The sequence below is a fragment of the Lampetra fluviatilis genome, chromosome 66, assembly GCF_964198595.1.
Source record: "Lampetra fluviatilis chromosome 66, kcLamFluv1.1, whole genome shotgun sequence".
Taxonomy (NCBI): Eukaryota; Metazoa; Chordata; class Hyperoartia; order Petromyzontiformes; family Petromyzontidae; genus Lampetra; species Lampetra fluviatilis.
The window spans coordinates 677,105-697,014 of NC_136340.1; the positions used below are offsets into that span (position 1 = coordinate 677,105).

Genomic DNA, 19,910 nt, shown 5'->3' on the forward strand with positions numbered 1-19,910 from the left:
CCCGACGGGGAATTGAACCCTGGTCTCCCGCGTTACATGTGGGGAACCTAACGACTTTACTATCGAGGACTCGGTCAGAGTGGGGCAGATTTGTGATTGACAGAAATTGTAACTAGGACTTAATAAATAATCGTTTGAAATGAAGATGGATTCATCTTTAAAAGTTAAGGCTTTTGAGTGCACCAGGTGATTTAACGTTTGGTGAAATTAACGTTATAAAAGGGAACAGCAAGTGATTTTAAATTGTAATAACAATGAGAGCCAGTGGCCAATTTCTTTTTTAAAAGTGTTGCTCTCCCCGACGGGGAATTGAACCCCGGTCTCCCGCGTGACAGGCGGGGATACTAACCACTATACTATCGAGGACTCGCTCGGAATTCGACTGATTCTAGATTGACTGATATTATAAAAAGTAGAAATGAACCCATATACTCGGCATATTACCGATTGAAATGAAGAGGGGTTTATCTTCAAAAGTTCAAGCTGGTTAGAGCATCCGGTTACTTAACAATTGGTGAAAATCACGTGATTGAAGTCAAAAGCAAGTCCTTTTAAACTGTAATAACAATGAGAGCCAGTGGCCATTTTTTAAAAAAGAGTTGCTCTCTCCGACGGGGAATTGAACCCTGGTCCCCGCGTTACATGTGGGGAACCTAACGACTTTACTATCGAGGACTCGGTCAGAGTGGGGCAGATTTGGGATTGACAGAAATTGTAACTAGATATAATCTCTAATACTTAATAAATAATCGTTTGAAATGAAGAAGGAGTCATCTTTAAAAGTTCAGGCTTTTGAGTGCAGCAGGTGATTTAACGTTTGGTGAAATTAACGTTATAAAAGGGAACAGCAAGTGATTTTAAATTGTAAAAACAATGAGAGCCAGTGGCCAAAACATTTTAAAAAGTGTAGCTCTCCCCGACAGGGAATTGAACCCCGGTCTCCCGCGAGACAGGCGGGGATACTAACCACTATACTATCGAGGACTCGTTCGGAATTCGACTGATTTTAGATTGACTGATATTATAAAACGTAGAAATGAACCCATATACTCGGCATATTACCGATTGAAATGAAGAGGGATTTCTCTTCAAACGTTCAAGCTGGTTAGAGCAGCAGGTTACCTAATGATTAGGGAAAATCACGCGATTAAAGTCAAGAGCAAGTCCTTTTAAATTGTAATAACAATGAGAGCCAGTGACCATTTTTTTAAAAAGAGTTGCTCTCCCTGACGGGGAATTGAACCCTGGTCTCCCGCGTTACATTTGGGGAACCTAACGGCTTTACTATCGAGGACTCGGTCAGAGTGGGGCAGATTTGTGATTGACAGAAATTATAACTAGAAATAATCTCTAATACTTAATAAATAATCGTTTGAAATGAAGATGGATTCATCTTTAAAAGTTAAGGCTTTTGAGTGCACCAGGTGATTTAACGTTTGGTGAAATTAACGTTATAAAAGGGAACAGCAAGTGATTTTGAATTGTAATAACAATGAGATCCAGTGGCCAAAACCTTTTAAAAAGTGTATCTCTCCCCGACGGGGAATTGAACTCCGGTCTCCCGCGTGACAAGCGGGGATACTAACCACTATACTATCGAGGACTCGCTCAGAATTCGACTGATTCTAGATTGACTGATATTATAACAAGTAGAAATGAACCCATATACTCGGCATATTACTGATTGAAATGAAGAGGAGTTTATCTATAAAGTTTAAGCTGGTTAGAGCAGCAGGTTACCTAACGATTAGGGAAAATCACGTGATTAAAATCAAGAGCACGCCCTTTCAAATAGTAATAACAATAAGGAGAGCCAGAGGCCAAAACATTTTTTATAAGAGTAGTTCTTCCCGACGGGGAATTGAACCCTGGTCTCCCGCGTTCCATGTGGGGAAACTAACGACGTTACTATCGAGGACTCGGTCAGAGTCGGGCTAATTCGTGATTGACAGCAATTATAACAGAAAAAAACTCATATTCTCAGTAGATAATAGCTTGAAATGAAGAAGGATTCATCTTTAAAAGTTCAGGCTTTTGAGTGCAGCAGGTGACTCAACGTTTGGTGAAATTAACGTGATAAAAGGGAACAGCAAGTAATTTTAAATTGTAATAACAATGAGTGCCAGTGGCCATTTTCTTTTTTAAAAGAGTTCTCCCCGACGGAGAATTGAACCCCGGTCTCCCGCGTGACAGGCGGGGATACTAACCACTATACTATCGAGGACTCGCTCGGAATTCGACTGATTCTAGATTGACTGATATTATAAAAAGTAGAAATGAACCCATATACTCGGCATATTACCGATTGAAATGAAGAGGGGTTTATCTTCAAAAGTTCAAGCTGGTTAGAGCAGCCGGTTACTTCACAATTGGTGAAAATCACGTGATTGAAGTCAAAAGCAAGTCCTTTTAAATTGTAATAACAATAAGAGCCAGTGGCCATTTTTTTAAAAGAGTTTTTCTCCGCGACGGAGAATTGAACCCTGGTCTCCCGCGTTACATTTGGGGAACCTAACGGCTTTACTATCGAGGACTCGGTCAGAGTGGGAAGATTTGTGATTGACAGAAATTATAACTAGAAATAATCTCTAATACTCAATAAATAATAGCTTGAAATGTTGAAGGATTCATCTTTAAAAGTTAAGGCTTTTGAGTGCAGCAGGTGATTTAACGTTTGGTGAAATTAACGTTATAAAAGGGAACAGCAAGTGATTTTAAATTGTAATAACAATGAGAGCCAGTGGCCAATTTCTTTTTTAAAAGCGTTGCTCTCCCCGACGGGGAATTGAACCCCGGTCTCCCGCGTGACAGGCGGGGATACTAACCACTATACTATCGAGGACTCGCTCGGAATTCGACTGATTCTAGATTGACTGATTTTATAAAAAGTAGAAATGAACCCATATACTCGGCATATTACCGATTGAAATGAAGAGGGGTTTATCTTCAAAAGTTCAAGCTGGTTAGAGCAGCCGGTTACTTCACAATTGGTGAAAATCACGTGATTGAAGTCAAGAGCAAGTCCTTTTAAATTGTAATAACAATAAGAGCCAGTGGCCATTTTTTTTAAAAGAGTTTTTCTCCGCGACGGGGAATTGAACCCTGGTCTCCCGCGTTACATTTGGGGAACCTAACGGCTTTACTATCGAGGACTCGGTCAGAGTGGGAAGATTTGTGATTGACAGAAATTATAACAAGAAATAATCTCTAATACTCAATAAATAATAGCTTGAAATGTTGAAGGATTCATCTTTAAAAGTTAAGGCTTTTGAGTGCAGCAGGTGATTTAACGTTTGGTGAAATTAAAGTTATAAAAGGGAACAGCAAGTGATTTTAAATTGTAATACCAATGAGAGCCAGTGGCCAATTTCTTTTTTAAAAGTGTTGCTCTCCCCGACGGGGAATTGAACCCCGGTCTCCCGCGAGACAGGCGGGCATACTAACCACTATACTATCGAGCACTCGCTCGGAATTCGACTGATTCTAGATTGACTGATATTATAAAAAGTAGAAATGAACCCATATACTCGGCATATTACCGATTGAAATGAAGAGGGGTTTATCTTCAAAAGTTCAAGCTGGTTAGAGCAGCCGGTTACTTAACAATTGGTGAAAATCATGTGATTAAAGTCAAGAGCAAGTCCTTTTAAATTGTAATAACAATGAGAGCCAGTGGCCATTTTTTTTTAAAAAGAGTTGCTCTTCCCGACGGGGAATTGAACCCTGGTCTCTCGCGTTACATGTGGGGAACCTAACGACTTTACTATCGAGGACTCGGTCAGAGTGTGGCTAATTCATGATTGACAGCAATTATAACAAAAAAACTCATATTCTCAGTAAATAATAGCTTGAAATGAAGAAGAATTCGTCTTTAAAAGTTCAGGCTTTTGAGTGCAGCAGGTGACTCAACGTTTGGTGAAATTAACGTGATAAAAGGGAACAGCAAGTCATTTTAAATTGTAATAAGTATAACCAGTAAAAACAAAGTTTTTCACTATAAATCCTTTATATGCGTGGCGGCTAGAGTTTTCTCGTCCTCTGCCTTGAGATGGATGCCACCTATGGGTCAGATGATTGCATAGCACCATTAAGCAATTGGTAATTAAATATAATATTTTTGTCCTAAAAAGTGTACAATTTTTGAATTTTTTTTCACGAACATTAATTGTCACACACAACGAGTCTGTGTGGAAAATGTCAGCTCGATTGGATCACGGGAAGTGGGTTAAAAAACTACCGAAAGATTTGCACGGTCCTAAGCAAGCAAGCGAACTTAATATAAAGGATTTAACAAGTAAACCCGTAAAAACTAAGTTTTTCACTATAAATCCTTTATATGCGTGGCGGCTAGAGTCCTCTCGTCCTCTGGCTTGAGATGGCTGCCACCTATGGGTCAGATGATTGTCTGCCACCATTAAGCAATTGGTAATTAAATATTTAATTTGTTTTCCCTAAACAGTGTAAAATTTTGGAATTTTTTTTCACGAAAATTAATTGTCACACACAACGAGTCTGTGTGGAAAATATCAGCTCGATTGGATCACGGGAAGTGGGTTAAAAAACGAGCGAAAGATTTGCACGATCCTAAGCAAGCAAGCGAACTTAATATAAAGGATTTAAAATTATATTCGCCTGTGGAGGACGCGGGGATCGATCCCGCGACCTTTGGCATGGGAAGCGAGGGCGCTACCAACTGCGCTACTCCGCCACGGCCTGTGGAGGGGTTACGCTCTGGGCTCTTACACTGTGACGTTCAGCCAAAGCCATGAATGAGTTCTATTTGAATATATGTAAAATATTTTTTTTTGCCTAAAAAGTGTACAATTTTGGGAATTTTTTTTCACGAACATTAATTGTCTCGCACAACGAGTCTGTGTGGAAAATGTCAGATCGATTGGATCACGGGAAGTGGGTTAAAAAACTACCGAAAGATTTGCACGGTCGTAAGCAAGCAAGCAAGCACGCAAGCAAGCAAGCAAGCGTACTTAATATAAAGGATTTAATAACAATGATAGCCGGTGGCCATTTTCTTTTTAAAAAGAGTTGCTCTCCCCGACGGGGAATTGAACTCCGGTCTCCCGCGTGACAAGCAGAGATACTAACCACAATACTATCGAGGACTCGCTCAGAATGAGGCTGATTGTAGATTGACTGAAATTATAAAAAGTAGAAATGAACCCATATACTCGGCATATTACCGATTGAAATGAAGAGGGGTTTATCTTTAAAAGTTCAAGCTGGTTAGAGCAGCAGGTTACTTCATAATTGGTGAAAATCACGTGATTAAAGTCAAGGGCAAGTCCTTTTAAATTGTAATAACAATGAGAGCCAGTGGCCATTTTTTTAAAAAGAGTTGCTCTCCCCGACGGGGAATTGAACCCTGGTCTCCCGCGTTACATGTGGGGAACCTAACGACTTTACTATCGAGGACTCGGTCAGAGTGTGGCTAATTCGTGATTGACAGCAATTATAACAAAAAAAACTCATATTCTCAGTAAATAATAGCTTGAAATGAAGAAGAATTCGTCTTTAAAAGTTCAGGCTTTTGAGTGCAGCAGGTGACTCAACGTTTGGTGAAATTAACGTGATAAAAGGGAACAGCAAGTAATTTTAAATTGTAATAACAATGAGAGCCAGTGGCCATTTTCTTTTTTAAAAGAGTAGTTCTTCCCGACGGGGAATTGAACCCTGGTCTCCCGCGTTACATGTGGGGAACCTAACGACTTTACTATCGAGGACTCGGTCAGAGTGGGGCAGATTTGTGATTGACAAAAATTGTAACTAGGACTTAATAAATAATCGTTTGAAATGAAGAAGGAGTCATCTTTAAAAGTTCAGGCTTTTGAGTGCAGCAGGTGACTTAACGTTTGGTGAAATTAACGTTATAAAAGGGAACAGCAAGTGATTTAAAATTGTAATAACAATGAGAGCCAGTGGCCAAAACATTTTAAAAAGTGTAGCTCTCCCCGACGGGGAATTGAACCCAGGTCTCCCGCGTGACAGGCGGGGATACTAACCACTATACTATCGAGGACTCGCTCGGAATTCGACTGATTCTAGATTGACTGATATTATAAAAAGTAGAAATGAACCCATATACTCGGCATATTACCGATTGAAATGAAGAGGGGTTTATCTTCAAAAGTTCAAGCTGGTTAGAGCAGCCGGTTACTTCACAATTGGTGAAAATCACGTGATTGAAGTCAAGAGCAAGTCCTTTTAAATTGTAATAACAATAAGAGCCAGTGGCCATTTTTTTAAAAATAGTTTTTCTCCGCGACGGGGAATTGAACCCTGGTCTCCCGCGTTACATTTGGGGAACCTAACGGCTTTACTATCGAGGACTCGGTCAGAGTGGGAAGATTTGTGATTGACAGAAATTATAACTAGAAATAATCTCTAATACTCAATAAATAATAGCTTGAAATGTTGAAGGATTCATCTTTAAAAGTTAAGGCTTTTGAGTGCAGCAGGTGATTTAACGTTTGGTGAAATTAACGTTATAAAAGGAAACAGCAAGTGATTTTAAATTGTAATAAGTATAACCAGTAAAAACAAAGTTTTTCACTATAAATCCTTTATATGCGTGGCGGCTAGAGTTTTCTCGTCCTCTGCCTTGGGATGGCTGCCACCTATGGGTCAGATGATTGCATTGCACCATTAAGCAATTGGTAATTAAATATAATATTTTTGTCCTAAAAAGTGTAAAATTTTTGAATTTTTTTTCACGAACATTAATTGTCACACACAACGAGTCTGTGTGGAAAATGTCAGCTCGATTGGATCACGGGAAGTGGGTTAAAAAATGACCTAAAAATTTGCACGGTCCTAAGCAAGCAAGCGAACTTAATATAAAGGATTTAACAAGTAAACCCGTAAAAACTAAGTTTTTCACTATAAATCCTTTATATGCGTGGCGGCTAGAGTCCTCTCGTCCTCTGGCTTGAGATGGCTGCCACCTATGGGTCAGATGATTGTCTGCCACCATTAAGCAATTGGTAATTAAATATTTAATTTGTTTTCCCTAAACAGTGTAAAATTTTGGAATTTTTTTTCACGAAAATTAATTGTCACACACAACGAGTCTGTGTGGAAAATATCAGCTCGATTGGATCACGGGAAGTGGGTTAAAAAACGAGCGAAAGATTTGCACGGTCCTAAGCAAGCAAGCGAACTTAATATAAAGGATTTAAAAATATATTCGCCTGTGGAGGACGCGGGGATCGATCCCGCGACCTTTGGCATGGGAAGCGAGGGCGCTACCAACTGCGCTACTCCGCCACGGCCTGTGGAGGGGTTACGCTCTGGGCTCTTACACTGTGACGTTCAGCCAAAGCCATGAATGAGTTCTATTTGAATATATGTAAAATAAAAAAATTTTGCCTAAAAAGTGTACAATTTTGGGAATTTTTTTTCACGAACATTAATTGTCTCGCACAACGAGTCTGTGTGGAAAATGTCAGCTCGATTGGATCACGGGAAGTGGGTTAAAAAACTACCGAAAGATTTGCACGGTCGTAAGCAAGCAAGCAAGCACGCAAGCAAGCAAGCAAGCGAACTTAATATAAAGGATTTAATAACAATGATAGCCAGTGGCCATTTTCTTTTAAAAAAGAGTTGCTCTCCCCGACGGGGAATTGAACCCTGGTCTCCCGCGTTACATGTGGGGAACCTAACGACTTTACTATCGAGGACTCGGTCAGAGTGTGGCTAATTCGTGATTGACAGCAATTATAACAAAAAAAAACTCATATTCTCAGTAAATAATAGCTTGAAATGAAGAAGAATTCGTCTTTAAAAGTTCAGGCTTTTGAGTGCAGCAGGTGACTCAACGTTTGGTGAAATTAACGTGATAAAAGGGAACAGCAAGTAATTTTAAATTGTAATAACAATGAGAGCCAGTGGCCATTTTCTTTTTTAAAAGAGTAGTTCTTCCCGACGGGGAATTGAACCCTGGTCTCCCGCGTTACATGTGGGGAACCTAACGACTTTACTATCGAGGACTCGATCAGAGTGGGGCAGATTTGTGATTGACAGAAATTGTAACTAGGACTTAATAAATAATCGTTTGAAATGAAGAAGGAGTCATCTTTAAAAGTTCAGGCTTTTGAGTGCAGCAGGTGACTTAACGTTTGGTGAAATTAACGTTATAAAAGGGAACAGCAAGTGATTTAAAATTGTAATAACAATGAGAGCCAGTGGCCAAAACATTTTAAAAAGTGTAGCTCTCCCCGACGGGGAATTGAACCCAGGTCTCCCGCGTGACAGGCGGGGATACTAACCACTATACTATCGAGGACTCGCTCGGAATTCGACTGATTCTAGATTGACTGATATTATAAAAAGTAGAAATGAACCCATATACTCGGCATATTACCGATTGAAATGAAGAGGGGGTTATCTTCAAAAGTTCAAGCTGGTTAGAGCAGCCGGTTACTTCACAATTGGTGAAAATCACGTGATTGAAGTCAAGAGCAAGTCCTTTTAAATTGTAATAACAATAAGAGCCAGTGGCCATTTTTTTAAAAAGAGTTTTTCTCCGCGACGGGGAATTGAACCCTGGTCTCCCGCGTTACATGTGGGGAACCTAACGGCTTTACTATCGAGGACTCGGTCAGAGTGGGAAGATTTGTGATTGACAGAAATTATAACTAGAAATAATCTCTAATACTCAATAAATAATAGCTTGAAATGTTGAAGGATTCATCTTTAAAAGTTAAGGCTTTTGAGTGCAGCAGGTGATTTAACGTTTGGTGAAATTAACGTTATAAAAGGAAACAGCAAGTGATTTTAAATTGTAATAAGTATAACCAGTAAAAACAAAGTTTTTCACTATAAATCCTTTATATGCGTGGCGGCTAGAGTTTTCTCGTCCTCTGCCTTGAGATGGCTGCCACCTATGGGTCAGATGATTGCATTGCACCATTAAGCAATTGGTAATTAAATATAATATTTTTGTCCTAAAAAGTGTAAAATTTTTGAATTTTTTTTCACGAACATTAATTGTCACACACAACGAGTCTGTGTGGAAAATGTCAGCTCGATTGGATCACGGGAAGTGGGTTAAAAAATGACCTAAAGATTTGCACGGTCCTAAGCAAGCAAGCGAACTTAATATAAAGGATTTAACAAGTAAACCCGTAAAAACTAAGTTTTTCACTATAAATCCTTTATATGCGTGGCGGCTAGAGTCCTCTCGTCCTCTGGCTTGAGATGGCTGCCACCTATGGGTCAGATGATTGTCTGCCACCATTAAGCAATTGGTAATTAAATATTTAATTTGTTTTCCCTAAACAGTGTAAAATTTTGGAATTTTTTTTCACGAAAATTAATTGTCACACACAACGAGTATGTGTGGAAAATATCAGCTCGATTGGATCACGGGAAGTGGGTTAAAAAACGAGCGAAAGATTTGCACGGTCCTAAGCAAGCAAGCGAACTTAATATAAAGGATTTAAAAATATATTCGCCTGTGGAGGACGCGGGGATCGATCCCGCGACCTTTGGCATGGGAAGCGAGGGCGCTACCAACTGCGCTACTCCGCCACGGCCTGTGGAGGGGTTACGCTCTGGGCTCTTACACTGTGACGTTCAGCCAAAGCCATGAATGAGTTCTATTTGAATATATGTAAAATAAAAAAATTTTGCCTAAAAAGTGTACAATTTTGGGAATTTTTTTTCACGAACATTAATTGTCTCGCACAACGAGTCTGTGTGGAAAATGTCAGCTCGACTGGATCACGGGAAGTGGGTTAAAAAACTACCGAAAGATTTGCACGGTCGTAAGCAAGCAAGCAAGCACGCAAGCAAGCAAGCAAGCGAACTTAATATAAAGGATTTAATAACAATGATAGCCAGTGGCCATTTTCTTTTAAAAAAGAGTTGCTCTCCCCGACGGGGAATTGAACCCTGGTCTCCCGCGTTACATGTGGGGAACCTAACGACTTTACTATCGAGGACTCGGTCAGAGTGTGGCTAATTCGTGATTGACAGCAATTATAACAAAAAAAAACTCATATTCTCAGTAAATAATAGCTTGAAATGAAGAAGAATTCGTCTTTAAAAGTTCAGGCTTTTGAGTGCAGCAGGTGACTCAACGTTTGGTGAAATTAACGTGATAAAAGGGAACAGCAAGTAATTTTAAATTGTAATAACAATGAGAGCCAGTGGCCATTTTCTTTTTTAAAAGAGTAGTTCTTCCCGACGGGGAATTGAACCCTGGTCTCCCGCGTTACATGTGGGGAACCTAACGACTTTACTATCGAGGACTCGATCAGAGTGGGGCAGATTTGTGATTGACAGAAATTGTAACTAGGACTTAATAAATAATCGTTTGAAATGAAGAAGGAGTCATCTTTAAAAGTTCAGGCTTTTGAGTGCAGCAGGTGACTTAACGTTTGGTGAAATTAACGTTATAAAAGGGAACAGCAAGTGATTTAAAATTGTAATAACAATGAGAGCCAGTGGCCAAAACATTTTAAAAAGTGTAGCTCTCCCCGACGGGGAATTGAACCCAGGTCTCCCGCGTGACAGGCGGGGATACTAACCACTATACTATCGAGGACTCGCTCGGAATTCGACTGATTCTAGATTGACTGATATTATAAAAAGTAGAAATGAACCCATATACTCGGCATATTACCGATTGAAATGAAGAGGGGGTTATCTTCAAAAGTTCAAGCTGGTTAGAGCAGCCGGTTACTTCACAATTGGTGAAAATCACGTGATTGAAGTCAAGAGCAAGTCCTTTTAAATTGTAATAACAATAAGAGCCAGTGGCCATTTTTTTAAAAAGAGTTTTTCTCCGCGACGGGGAATTGAACCCTGGTCTCCCGCGTTACATGTGGGGAACCTAACGGCTTTACTATCGAGGACTCGGTCAGAGTGGGAAGATTTGTGATTGACAGAAATTATAACTAGAAATAATCTCTAATACTCAATAAATAATAGCTTGAAATGTTGAAGGATTCATCTTTAAAAGTTAAGGCTTTTGAGTGCAGCAGGTGATTTAACGTTTGGTGAAATTAACGTTATAAAAGGAAACAGCAAGTGATTTTAAATTGTAATAAGTATAACCAGTAAAAACAAAGTTTTTCACTATAAATCCTTTATATGCGTGGCGGCTAGAGTTTTCTCGTCCTCTGCCTTGAGATGGCTGCCACCTATGGGTCAGATGATTGCATTGCACCATTAAGCAATTGGTAATTAAATATAATATTTTTGTCCTAAAAAGTGTAAAATTTTTGAATTTTTTTTCACGAACATTAATTGTCACACACAACGAGTCTGTGTGGAAAATGTCAGCTCGATTGGATCACGGGAAGTGGGTTAAAAAATGACCTAAAGATTTGCACGGTCCTAAGCAAGCAAGCGAACTTAATATAAAGGATTTAACAAGTAAACCCGTAAAAACTAAGTTTTTCACTATAAATCCTTTATATGCGTGGCGGCTAGAGTCCTCTCGTCCTCTGGCTTGAGATGGCTGCCACCTATGGGTCAGATGATTGTCTGCCACCATTAAGCAATTGGTAATTAAATATTTAATTTGTTTTCCCTAAACAGTGTAAAATTTTGGAATTTTTTTTCACGAAAATTAATTGTCACACACAACGAGTATGTGTGGAAAATATCAGCTCGATTGGATCACGGGAAGTGGGTTAAAAAACGAGCGAAAGATTTGCACGGTCCTAAGCAAGCAAGCGAACTTAATATAAAGGATTTAAAAATATATTCGCCTGTGGAGGACGCGGGGATCGATCCCGCGACCTTTGGCATGGGAAGCGAGGGCGCTACCAACTGCGCTACTCCGCCACGGCCTGTGGAGGGGTTACGCTCTGGGCTCTTACACTGTGACGTTCAGCCAAAGCCATGAATGAGTTCTATTTGAATATATGTAAAATAAAAAAATTTTGCCTAAAAAGTGTACAATTTTGGGAATTTTTTTTCACGAACATTAATTGTCTCGCACAACGAGTCTGTGTGGAAAATGTCAGCTCGACTGGATCACGGGAAGTGGGTTAAAAAACTACCGAAAGATTTGCACGGTCGTAAGCAAGCAAGCAAGCACGCAAGCAAGCAAGCAAGCGAACTTAATATAAAGGATTTAATAACAATGATAGCCAGTGGCCATTTTCTTTTAAAAAAGAGTTGCTCTCCCCGACGGGGAATTGAACTCAGGTCTCCCGCGTGAGAAGCGGGGATACTAACCACAATACTATCGAGGACTCGCTCAGAATGAGGCAGATTGTAGATTGACTGAAATTATAAGAAGTAGAAATGAACCCATATACTCGGCATATTACCGATTGAAATGAAGAGGGGTTTATCTTTAAAAGTTCAAGCTGGTTAGAGCAGCAGGTTACTTCATAATTGGTGAAAATCACGTGATTAAAGTCAAGGGCAAGTCCTTTTAAATTGTAATAACAATGAGAGCCAGTGGCAATTTTTTAAAAAAGAGTTGCTCTCCCCGACGGGGAATTGAACCCTGGTCTCCCGCGTTACATGTGGAAACCTAACGACTTTACTATCGACGACTCGGTCAGAGTGTGGCTAATTCGTGATTGACAGCAATTATAACAAAAAAAACTCATATTCTCAGTAAATAATAGCTTGAAATGAAGAGGAATTCGTCTTTAAAAGTTCAGGCTTTTGAGTGCAGCAGGTGACTCAACGTTTGGTGAAATTAACGTGATAAAAGGGAACAGCAAGTCATTTTAAATTGTAATAAGTATAACCAGTAAAAACAAAGTTTTTCACTATAAATCCTTTATATGCGTGGCGGCTAGAGTTTTCTCGTCCTCTGCCTTGAGATGGCTGCCACCTATGGGTCAGATGATTGCATTGCACCATTAAGCAATTGGTAATTAAATATAATATTTTTGTCCTAAAAAGTGTAACATTTTTGAATTTTTTTTCACGAACATTAATTGTCACACACAACGAGTCTGTGTGGAAAATGTCAGCTCGATTGGATCACGGGAAGTGGGTTAAAAAATGGCCTAAAGATTTGCACGGTCCTAAGCAAGCAAGCGAACTTAATATAAAGGATTTAACAAGTAAACCCGTAAAAACTAAGTTTTTCACTATAAATCCTTTATATGCGTGGCGGCTAGAGTCCTCTCGTCCTCTGGCTTGAGATGGCTGCCACCTATGGGTCAGATGATTGTCTGCCACCATTAAGCAATTGGTAATTAAATATTTAATTTGTTTTCCCTAAACAGTGTAAAATTTTGGAATTTTTTTTCACGAAAATTAATTGTCACACACAACGAGTCTGTGTGGAAAATATCAGCTCGATTGGATCACGGGAAATGGGTTAAAAAACGAGCGAAAGATTTGCACGGGGATCAATCCCGCGACCTTTGGCATGGGGAGCAAGGGCGCTACCAACTGCACTACTCCGCCACGGCCTGTGGAGGGGTTACGCTCTGGGCTCTTACACTGTGACGTTCAGCCAAAGCCATGAATGAGTTCTATTTGAATATATGTAAAATACATTTTTTTTGCCTAAAAAGTGTACAATTTTGAGAATTTTTTTTCACAAACATTAATTGTATCGCACAACGAGTCTGTGTGGAAAATGTCAGCTCGATTGGATAACGGGAAGTGGGTTAAAAAACTACCGAAAGATTTGCACGGTCGTAAGCAAGCAAGCAAGCACGCAAGCAAGCAAGCAAGCGTACTTAATATAAAGGATTTAATAACAATGATAGCCAGTGGCCATTTTCTTTTAAAAAAGAGTTGCTCTCCCCGACGGGGAATTGAACTCCGGTCTCCCGCGTGACAAGCGGGGATACTAACCACAATACTATCGAGGACTCGCTCAGAATGAGGCTGATTGTAGATTGACTGAAATTATAAGAAGTAGAAATGAACCCATATACTCGGCATATTACCGATTGAAATGAAGAGGGGTTTATCTTTAAAAGTTCAAGCTGGTTAGAGCAGCCGGTTACTTCATAATTGGTGAAAATCACGTGATTAAAGTCAAGGGCAAGTCCTTTTAAATTGTAATAACAATGAGAGCCAGTGGCCATTTTTTTAAAAAGAGTTGCTCTCCCCGACGGGGAATTGAACCCTGGTCTCCCGCGTTACATGTGGAAACCTAACGACTTTACTATTGAGGACTCGGTCAGAGTGTGGCTAATTCGTGATTGACAGCAATTATAACAAAAAAACTCATATTCTCAGTAAATAATAGCTTGAAATGAAGAAGAATTCGTCTTTAAAAGTTCAGGCTTTTGAGTGCAGCAGGTGACTCAACGTTTGGTGAAATTAACGTGATAAAAGGGAACAGCAAGTAATTTTAAATTGTAATAACAATGAGAGCCAGTGGCCATTTTCTTTTTTAAAAGAGTAGTTCTTCCCGACGGGGAATTGAACCCTGGTCTCCCGCGTTACATGTGGGGAACCTAACGACTTTACTATCGAGGACTCGGTCAGAGTGGGGCAGATTTGTGATTGACAGAAATTGTAACTAGGACTTAATAAATAATCGTTTGAAATGAAGAAGGAGTCATCTTTAAAAGTTCAGGCTTTTGAGTGCAGCAGGTGACTTAACGTTTGGTGAAATTAACGTTATAAAAGGGAACAGCAAGTGATTTAAAATTGTAATAACAATGAGAGCCAGTGGCCAAAACATTTTAAAAAGTGTAGCTCTCCCCGACGGGGAATTGAACCCAGGTCTCCCGCGTGACAGGCGGGGATACTAACCACTATACTATCGAGGACTCGCTCGGAATTCGACTGATTCTAGATTGACTGATATTATAAAAAGTAGAAATGAACCCATATACTCGGCATATTACCGATTGAAATGAAGAGGGGTTTATCTTCAAAAGTTCAAGCTGGTTAGAGCAGCCGGTTACTTCACAATTGGTGAAAATCACGTGATTGAAGTCAAGAGCAAGTCCTTTTAAATTGTAATAACAATAAGAGCCAGTGGCCATTTTTTTTAAAAGAGTTTTTCTCCGCGACGGGGAATTGAACCCTGGTCTCCCGCGTTACATTTGGGGAACCTAACGGCTTTACTATCGAGGACTCGGTCAGTGGGAAGATTTGTGATTGACAGAAATTATAACTAGAAATAATCTCTAATACTGAATAAATAATAGCTTGAAATGTTGAAGGATTCATCTTTAAAAGTTAAGGCTTTTGAGTGCAGCAGGTGATTTAACGTTTGGTGAAATTAACGTTATAAAAGGAAACAGCAAGTGATTTTAAATTGTAATAAGTATAACCAGTAAAAACAAAGTTTTTCACTATAAATCCTTTATATGCGTGGCGGCTAGAGTTTTCTCGTCCTCTGCCTTGAGATGGCTGCCACCTATGGGTCAGATGATTGCATTGCACCATTAAGTAATTGTTAATTAAATATAATATTTTTGTCCTAAAAAGTGTAAAATTTTGGAATTTTTTTTTCACAAACATTAATTGTATCGCACAACGAGTCTGTGTGTAAAATGTCAGCTCGATTGGATCACGGGAAGTGGGTTAAAAAACTACCGAAAGATTTGCACGCGCGTAAGCAAGCAAGCAAGCACGCAAGCAAGCAAGCAAGCGTACTTAATATAAAGGATTTAATAACAATGATAGCCAGTGGCCATTTTCTTTTTAAAAAGAGTTGCTCTCCCCGACGGGGAATTGAACTCCGGTCTCCCGCGTGACAAGCGGGGATACTAACCACAATACTATCGAGGACTCGCTCAGAATGAGGCTGATTGTAGATTGACTGAAATTATAAGAAGTAGAAATGAACCCATATACTCGGCATATTACCGATTGAAATGAAGAGGGGTTTATCTTTAAAAGTTCAAGCTGGTTAGAGCAGCAGGTTACTTCATAATTGGTGAAAATCACGTGATTAAAGTCAAGGGCAAGTCCTTTTAAATTGTAATAACAATGAGAGCCAGTGGCCATTTTTTTAAAAAGAGTTGCTCTCCCCGACGGGGAATTGAACCCTGGTCTCCCGCGTTACATGTGGAAACCTAACGACTTTACTATTGAGGACTCGGTCAGAGTGTGGCTAATTCGTGATTGACAGCAATTATAACAAAAAAACTCATATTCTCAGTGAATAATAGCTTGAAATGAAGAAGAATTCGTCTTTAAAAGTTCAGGCTTTTGAGTGCAGCAGGTGACTCAACGTTTGGTGAAATTAACGTGATAAAAGGGAACAGCAAGTAATTTTAAATTGTAATAACAATGAGAGCCAGTGGCCATTTTCTTTTTTAAAAGAGTAGTTCTTCCCGACGGGGAATTGAACCCTGGTCTCCCGCGTTACATTTGGGGAACCTAACGGCTTTACTATCGAGGACTCGGTCAGTGGGAAGATTTGTGATTGACAGAAATTATAACTAGAAATAATCTCTAATACTGAATAAATAATAGCTTGAAATGTTGAAGGATTCATCTTTAAAAGTTAAGGCTTTTGAGTGCAGCAGGTGATTTAACGTTTGGTGAAATTAACGTTATAAAAGGAAACAGCAAGTGATTTTAAATTGTAATAAGTATAACCAGTAAAAACAAAGTTTTTCACTATAAATCCTTTATATGCGTGGCGGCTAGAGTTTTCTCGTCCTCTGCCTTGAGATGGCTGCCACCTATGGGTCAGATGATTGCATTGCACCATTAAGCAATTGGTAATTAAATATAATATTTTTGTCCTAAAAAGTGTAAAATTTTGGAATTTTTTTTCACAAACATTAATTGTATCGCACAACGAGTCTGTGTGGAAAATGTCAGCTCGATTGGATCACGGGAAGTGGGTTAAAAAACTACCGAAAGATTTGCACGGTCGTAAGCAAGCAAGCAAGCACGCAAGCAAGCAAGCAAGCGTACTTAATATAAAGGATTTAATAACAATGATAGCCAGTGGCCATTTTCTTTTTAAAAAGAGTTGCTCTCCCCGACGGGGAATTGAACTCCGGTCTCCCGCGTGACAAGCGGGGATACTAACCACAATACTATCGAGGACTCGCTCAGAATGAGGCTGATTGTAGATTGACTGAAATTATAAGAAGTAGAAATGAACCCATATACTCGGCATATTACCGATTGAAATGAAGAGGGGTTTATCTTTAAAAGTTCAAGCTGGTTAGAGCAGCAGGTTACTTCATAATTGGTGAAAATCACGTGATTAAAGTCAAGGGCAAGTCCTTTTAAATTGTAATAACAATGAGAGCCAGTGGCCATTTTTTTAAAAAGAGTTGCTCTCCCCGACGGGGAATTGAACCCTGGTCTCCCGCGTTACATGTGGAAACCTAACGACTTTACTATTGAGGACTCGGTCAGAGTGTGGCTAATTCGTGATTGACAGCAATTATAACAAAAAAACTCATATTCTCAGTGAATAATAGCTTGAAATGAAGAAGAATTCGTCTTTAAAAGTTCAGGCTTTTGAGTGCAGCAGGTGACTCAACGTTTGGTGAAATTAACGTGATAAAAGGGAACAGCAAGTAATTTTAAATTGTAATAACAATGAGAGCCAGTGGCCATTTTCTTTTTTAAAAGAGTAGTTCTTCCCGACGGGGAATTGAACCCTGGTCTCCCGCGTTACATGTGGGGAACCTAACGACTTTACTATCGAGGACTCGGTCAGAGTGGGGCAGATTTGTGATTGACAGAAATTGTAACTAGGACTTAATAAATAATCGTTTGAAATGAAGAAGGAGTCATCTTTAAAAGTTCAGGCTTTTGAGTGCAGCAGGTGACTTAACGTTTGGTGAAATTAACGTTATAAAAGGGAACAGCAAGTGATTTAAAATTGTAATAACAATGAGAGCCAGTGGCCAAAACATTTTAAAAAGTGTAGCTCTCCCCGACGGGGAATTGAACCCAGGTCTCCCGCGTGACAGGCGGGGATACTAACCACTATACTATCGAGGACTCGCTCGGAATTCGACTGATTCTAGATTGACTGATATTATAAAAAGTAGAAATGAACCCATATACTCGGCATATTACCGATTGAAATGAAGAGGGGTTTATCTTCAAAAGTTCAAGCTGGTTAGAGCAGCCGGTTACTTCACAATTGGTGAAAATCACGTGTTCGAAGTCAAGAGCAAGTCCTTTTAAATTGTAATAACAATAAGAGCCAGTGGCCATTTTTTTTAAAAGAGTTTTTCTCCGCGACGGGGAATTGAACCCTGGTCTCCCGCGTTACATTTGGGGAACCTAACGGCTTTACTATCGAGGACTCGGTCAGAGTGGGAAGATTTGTGATTGACAGAAATTATAACTAGAAATAATCTCTAATACTGAATAAATAATAGCTTGAAATGTTGAAGGATTCATCTTTAAAAGTTAAGGCTTTTGAGTGCAGCAGGTGATTTAACGTTTGGTGAAATTAACGTTATAAAAGGAAACAGCAAGTGATTTTAAATTGTAATAAGTATAACCAGTAAAAACAAAGTTTTTCACTATAAATCCTTTATATGCGTGGCGGCTAGAGTTTTCTCGTCCTCTGCCTTGAGATGGCTGCCACCTATGGGTCAGATGATTGCATTGCACCATTAAGCAATTGGTAATTAAATATAATATTTTTGTCCTAAAAAGTGTAAAATTTTTGATTTTTTTTTCAGGAACATTAATTGTCACACACAACGAGTCTGTGTGGAAAATGTCAGCTCGATTGGATCACGGGAAGTGGGTTAAAAAATGACCTAAATATTTGCACGGTCCTAAGCAAGCAAGCGAACTTAATATAAAGGATTTAACAAGTAAAGCCGTAAAAACTAAGTTTTTCACTATAAATCCTTTATATGCGTGGCGGCTAGAGTCCTCTCGTCCTCTGGCTTGAGATGGCTGCCACCTATGGGTCAGATGATTGTCTGCCACCATTAAGCAATTGGTAATTAAATATTTAATTTGTTTTCCCTAAACAGTGTAAAATTTTGGAATTTTTTTTCACGAAAATTAATTGTCACACACAACGAGTCTGTGTGGAAAATATCAGCTCGATTGGATCACGGGAAGTGGGTTAAAAAACGAGCGAAAGATTTGCACGGTCCTAAGCAAGCAAGCGAACTTAATATAAAGGATTTAAAAATATATTCGCCTGTGGAGGACGCGGGGATCGATCCCGCGACCTTTGGCATGGGAAGCGAGGGCGCTACCAACTGCGCTACTCCGCCACGGCCTGTGGAGGGGTTACGCTCTGGGCTCTTACACTGTGACGTTCAGCCAAAGCCATGAATGAGTTCTATTTGAATATATGTAAAATAAAAAAATTTTGCCTAAAAAGTGTACAATTTTGGGAATTTTTTTTCACGAACATTAATTGTCTCGCACAACGAGTCTGTGTGGAAAATGTCAGCTCGATTGGATCACGGGAAGTGGGTTAAAAAACTACCGAAAGATTTGCACGGTCGTAAGCAAGCAAGCAAGCACGCAAGCAAGCAAGCAAGCGAACTTAATATAAAGGATTTAATAACAATGATAGCCAGTGGCCATTTTCTTTTAAAAAAGAGTTGCTCTCCCCGACGGGGAATTGAACTCCGGTCTCCCGCGTGAGAAGCGGGGATACTAACCACAATACTATCGAGGACTCGCTCAGAATGAGGCAGATTGTAGATTGACTGAAATTATAAGAAGTAGAAATGAACCCATATACTCGGCATATTACCGATTGAAATGAAGAGGGGTTTATCTTTAAAAGTTCAAGCTGGTTAGAGCAGCAGGTTACTTCATAATTGGTGAAAATCACGTGATTAAAGTCAAGGGCAAGTCCTTTTAAATTGTAATAACAATGAGAGCCAGTGGCAATTTTTTAAAAAAGAGTTGCTCTCCCCGACGGGGAATTGAACCCTGGTCTCCCGCGTTATATGTGGAAACCTAACGACTTTACTATCGAGGACTCGGTCAGAGTGTGGCTAATTCGTGATTGACAGCAATTATAACAAAAAAAACTC

At 39.5% G+C, this 19,910-nt stretch overlaps 2 non-coding genes across 2 annotated transcripts; both read right to left on the minus strand.

Moving 5' to 3' along the window:
- Positions 1 to 294: 294 nt before the first annotated feature.
- Positions 295 to 366, minus strand: TRNAD-GUC (transfer RNA aspartic acid (anticodon GUC)). Its single transcript has one exon. It is a non-coding gene; the product is annotated as a tRNA-Asp (tRNA).
- A 2,404-nt stretch (positions 367 to 2,770) lies between these two features.
- On the minus strand, positions 2,771 to 2,842 carry TRNAD-GUC (transfer RNA aspartic acid (anticodon GUC)). Its single transcript has one exon. It is a non-coding gene; the product is annotated as a tRNA-Asp (tRNA).
- Between the last annotated feature and the right edge of the window lie 17,068 nt (positions 2,843 to 19,910).